Source organism: Chaetodon auriga, chromosome 2 (genome assembly GCF_051107435.1).
Source record: "Chaetodon auriga isolate fChaAug3 chromosome 2, fChaAug3.hap1, whole genome shotgun sequence".
NCBI lineage: Eukaryota > Metazoa > Chordata > Actinopteri > Chaetodontiformes > Chaetodontidae > Chaetodon > Chaetodon auriga.
Window position 1 is genome coordinate 3,377,944 of NC_135075.1, and position 6,000 is coordinate 3,383,943.

Below are 6,000 nucleotides of genomic sequence, written 5' to 3' on the forward strand. Positions count from 1 at the left end.
GACAAAAGGTCACAAGGTCACCAAACTCATTAGGAATCATCCTCTGGGGATGATGAATATCAGTAACATGTTTTCTGGTCATCTGGCCAGCACCTGTCAAATATCTCACTCTGGACCAGATTGACAGTCTGTCAGACAACCAGACATTTACTCACCTTTTACCTGGACTGCAGTCTCTCTGGTGAAGCTCTTGCCCCTGCAGCGTACCACACACTGGTATTTGGTCAGGTCTTCAGTGACACTCAGACACACAGTCAGGACAGATGTGTGGTGGCTGCCCTCTGACTGGAGAGAAGCCTGTTCGCTCAGATCCTCGTTGGCCAACAGAGAACCAGATTCTGACTGGACCACTGAGTCTGCACTGTCTCTTACTCTGAACCATTTCACTTCAAGCTCCTGCTGTCTTGCTCCTTGGATGGTGCATTTGAGGATGGACGGCACCTGGGCATACGTAATGCTGGGTTGACTGATTTCGGAAACTCTTGGTGGAGCTGTGGAGCAAGATAGAAATGTATGTTGTTGCCCAATTAACAACAGGCCTTCACAGTCATGAGATCTTCATCCAAATTTGCTCAGTAAATGAAGTACCACCATCAAAACGAATGAGGGAATATCTTGGAAGGCACCTCACTGTGGGTGTGCCATATCATAACTTTCTTGTTAATATGAGTATGATCTTTAATATGATTTTATCATCTTGATAATGGAAATATTCTGATTTAAGGTAATGGCATCATATTGTTATGCTCAGCAACAACAAGCATGCCTGAAAGTGAACGTAACATAACTCCACAATCAAGAAGATGGTCCCAAAAGGGGAGAGACTACAGTAGAGTGGAGGTGGTTTGGTTGCAAAAGATCAGATGTACAACAAGCCATGGTAATATACTGTATATGAAGTGCAAGAAGACCATAACAATGAAAGAGGGCAACAACAAACTTATTTCACTACTTGGAGCAGAAGCACCTGGTTGAGCACGAGGAGAGCCATAAATCCTGTGAGGAGAGCTCAGCAGCTATTGTGAGTTCTAAACCAAGACAACAAACTTCAGTGGCTCAGTATAGAATAGCCAACTCTATGGCAAGTTGTAATCCATGTATTGTCATATGGTCAAGAATATCATTATCACAGAAATAACCATGTGATATTAGTTTAGAGCCATATTGCCCACCATAAACCTTACTAATACACTTTGTGTTGTGTCGGCCTTGTATTTGACAGGCCAGTGTCTGCTGCATGTACTACTGACTAGTTTAAGTTCTAACATTGAATCACAGTCTACAAGTTCATAATATGTTTCACACATAATCCTCACTCTGCAAAGTAACCATAAGATGAAAGTAATGCAGATAAAAGTACAAGATTCCTCTAAGAAATATAGTGACGTAAGAAATAAACTCTTACAAATTCAATAGTGAAGCACCACTTTTTGACCACTATGGAGCAGTGTTTATGGGTTTTCTTACATCATTTACATATGCAGGAGCACCTAAGAGCATGTGATACGACTGTGTCTTCATCAGATCAAAATGGACAGAAGGTAAATCAACCTAGAACGGATGTTCAAAAAGGGTTAATTGAATTAAATGAAATGTTGGTATGTTTGCTGTCTGTTTTTTACTGAAATGCAGCAACATAACTGCAAAGACAGGGGAGAAGACTACTAGTTAGCCAATGTGAACATAACAATGCAGATTTCAAAATATTTTTTAAATCTGTTTTGCAAATGTTTTATCAAGGAAGAAATGCATCCAGCACATTTGTTAGACCCAAAAGATTCACACGATAAGTTCTGGCGAGAAAACTGAATGTAAACATTCCACCACCGCTACTACTACTGCTGCTGGTACAGCGACTAACACTGCTAACTGTGCTCAGTACAACTGTGAAAAATACTGATGTCTCAATAAATTAAATGAAATCATTGTATTACAATTAATTCTGGTTAAGATCTTCTCATAGACAACCTCTGTGTGCTGATCAGTTATACAGTTCATATGTAATCCATCAGACTCCATCGTACCATTACATCATCACATGAGCTGTTGCAGCAGGAAAATCTCAGTATGTTAGTCTAGCTGATAATAACACTAGTATTAAGATTAAGTAGATGTTTACCGTATGTTCACATTGAGACGTACCTTTACAGAAATACCTGTAGAGAAGCAAAGTGCCTCCGATAACAGAGGCGACCAACAGCAGAATGATGACACTGGTGGCAGCTATCAGCCTGACAGCGCTGTAACGGGGCTGTGGTGGAGCTGCAGGGAAAAGGATACATGAAAACCATAAAGCAAATAGGAAATATAAGATATAGTATGAATCAGAGTTTAAGATTAAAAGGAAGAAAAAGTCCTGCCTTGAACAGTTAGTGTAACAGATCTGTTGTACGTCCAGCTGTAGGCCTGGTGCTCCACCTGGCAGATGATGCGTATCTCTCCATCCTTCACCGCTGAGGAGTGCAGCGTGATGCCACTGCGAATGCTGTAGGTGCCATCTGTATTGTGAACGGCCATTTCGGTGCAGACACGGGAAAGGTGGCTTACTCCTGCGTGGACAGTGTGGGAGCCATTCTGGATGTGCCATGTGACAGTCAGTTTCTCTGGATAGAAGCCTGCGATGTCACACTGTATTGTCTTCTCCTCTCCTTCTGTCACTGCTGCCTTTTCTGGGAGCATCACTGAGGGCCGAGCTGGGGGGACAAGTGGAAAACAATATATTTGTATGGTTTCTCATACCATGTGTAAATAAGCAAGGGGTTGCTTAAATTAACCATAACAACTTTATACAGTGATAATATGTCAATATTGAGTTTAGAGCATGTCAGCCCCATATAAAAATGGCCAACTTGACAACAGAAATAAACATGCTGACAGCCTGGTACAAAAAATGCTTCTAATTTGCCCATTCATGACAACTGTAAGAGCTCAATTTTTATGGGACTCATTAGTTTCAAATATATAAAGGCTTGAAGTTCTTCATAATTCTGGGCACGGCTGCTTTGAGTGACAGCTAGCTGTTACGTTTCGGCAAAAAGGCTCCATTCAGCCCACCACCAGCTCCACCCACGCTCCAATTCTTTGCCCATTTTTAGATTAGCAGGAGTTTGGTGGAGTCAGGTACTGCCAAGATGGTGACAGCTGGAGATGACAGTATCTCCAGCTGAGCTTCACGATGGCTCTTCAGAAACGTATCGGTGACATCACACAGACGACATCCATGTTTTATGCAGTCTTTGGGAATTGTCACCTCTGGACGGAGTTAGGCTAACTGCTTCCCTACTTTTTCCAGCCTAAGTGCTAAACTCAGTTAGTTGATAGCTGTAGCTTCGTATTTGCCATACAGACATGAGGGGAGTATCAGTCTTTTCATCTAAGTCCACAAGAAGGCAAAATAACATTCTTCCCGAAATTTTAATTCATGGATATGTAAGTGGATTTTATTTAGTTAGATTGTTAAAATATTTTGTTAAAAAGAGACCATAATGACAAACCAGAGACCTGCACATCATACATCTGACACATTATAATTGCAGACTAATTAACTGTAAATCAACAGTAAAGGATGTCTGATGTGCAACTGCTCTGGAAAAGTGGTCAGTTTTGTGTCAGACAGAGCAGTATGGCAAAAGAGGTCAGTCTGTGGAAGGAGGGAATAACACACTGTGTATACCATCCTCAGTAATAAATAGGATTTCAATAATATTCAATTCACTGAAAGGCAGTTTTTTCTCTACATTGGTTTAAGAAAGTTCTTACTAAACCTCTGACTGTGTAGTACAATAGAAGCCTACATGTTCAGATAGTTCCTAAATCCAGATTATGTGACACAGATTAGAGAAACAGAGAGAGAAATACCCAGGACTTCCAGCGAAGTGGTCTCTGTGTGGACCACAGGTGTGATGATTCTGCAGGTGTACAGTCCTTCATCTCCCACAGTCACATTACGAAGCTGCAGAGATGCATCTCTCCCCAGCAATCGCATTTTATCCACCACAGAGCCATCTCTAATCACGTGGCCTCTACCATCCTCAAAAGTGTACACGATGCTCTTCTCTCCACGTTTATTCACCATGTTCCACTCAATGGTGAGAGCGCTCCACTCCACCTGTTCGGTCAGTTTATCAAACAGGCAGCTGAGAGTCACGTCTGTGCCCACCAACACACTCTGCTTTCTTGTTGTGTCAGCGGAAGCCCCTGGAAACACAGAAGAAAAACAAAAGACAATGAACTGCACGTGAGCTTTCCTTTAAACTTGATATCGAAACAGTGAAAAACAAAGCTTGATATTTACCTCTACAGAGCAAAATAATAACCATGACTTTAATCATGATTTTCGTACTCTGCAGGCGCTCCATCAGTGTCAGTGCATGATGAAGTGAAAGCAAACGCAGCAGTTTTAGTTGAACATGCTAACAAAGTTCAGACAGATTCTGTACACTGAGGATCACGTGGAGTGGGGCTCGGCTGATAAACATTCACCTGGCTGCTCAGTACTTATATTGCACCTCCTCCTGGACTTTGACCTGTGGCTGAAACCTCCTGCATACCTCCCTCAATGCTGAAAGAGGCAAGACACACTAACTGTCTGCTGGGACTCCCAGTCAGGGACGCCACCAAGTGGAGTCCTGATGGAACAAGGTTCAACTCAAACCGGGGACATGCCCTGTGCTTAATACACTACATGTGTTTGTCCAAACTAGCAGTGACATACAGCAAGCAGAAAAAACATCACAACAAACATTACACATGCTTTTCATTTAGCTAAATTTGTATCATCCTAGAGCATCAGTGCAGTCAAAACAGATGGACTGATTTGATGCACTGTATTATCATGCAGAGGTAGCAACTGTGACAAAAATGAATGTGTTCTGTGTGAGGGCTTAAAGCTGCAGCAAGAAATATTTCTTTTTCTACAGTATTGCAACACATAGAAACTAGTGGCTTCCTGGAGCAATAGCAAAACATTATGACTTGGAAAATGGCCATTAAAGGTTAGGTTCACATTTTTCTCTTAAAACAGTCATGTCCATTATGTACATTGCAATAGTCTTTTGTTGCTTGCATGTCTGCAGAAATACAAAGAGAATTTTGTTCTCGTAAGACTAATTTTTAAAGATCGTAACTTGATTTGTCTCAGCCTGCTGAAGCCTCATATTAAGTCCAGATTAATTTTGTAATGCACTTTTTCACATAATAAGGACTGCGTCTTGTCACTGACAGGGAAAGAGCATTAGGTAGGGATCTCTTTATGGTCAGTCCAAACAGGACAGCTGTACTGCAAGGAAAAACTTGTTTCCCTGCTCAGGAGCCCCCAACTGTTTTTGACATGAAAAAACGTGGACCTCAGAGATCCCTTCATAATAAAAAAATTGCATAAGTATTATGCAAATTATCTGTCTTGAATCATTTTTTGGTTGAGGTGAAACATTGTGCCTGAAATGATTTACACAGTTTATCGCTAACTAAAATCTCTGCATTGAGACTCGCGTTTCCATGCTGAGCTGCAGTGCAGGGATAGTCTCACACACAAAGGGAATTTTGTTGTACCTCTGATAAAGCCTCATATTAGCTTCACCTAAACTGGATTTTGTCCCCATCATTTCCACTGGAGCATTAGGAGAGGATCTCTTCATAGCCAGTAGGAACAGGAATGATTGCAGTGAGACAAAAATGTTGACCTATCCCTTAACAAGCTCTTAAAGGGGCACACATGGTTTGCTAGTCAAAAGGATTCTGTGGCTCTGGGGGGAGCTTTCCAAAGGTCCAAAGGCTTTCAATCTGACACTCCAGGGTCTGTCCAAGAGACATCCTTTGTTCCATAGGTCTGGAATCTGACGTGCTAATTCACGCTGGTTTTATCCTGTACATCTTTGGACCAGAAAAGCACCAAAGTCATGCAGACTTACCCTTATGTCTTATGTATTGTAATGCAATGTAGTAAAGTGGGGCAACAGGCACTGATGCATTGCAATATCTGTGATAATGAAAGTGAGGAGG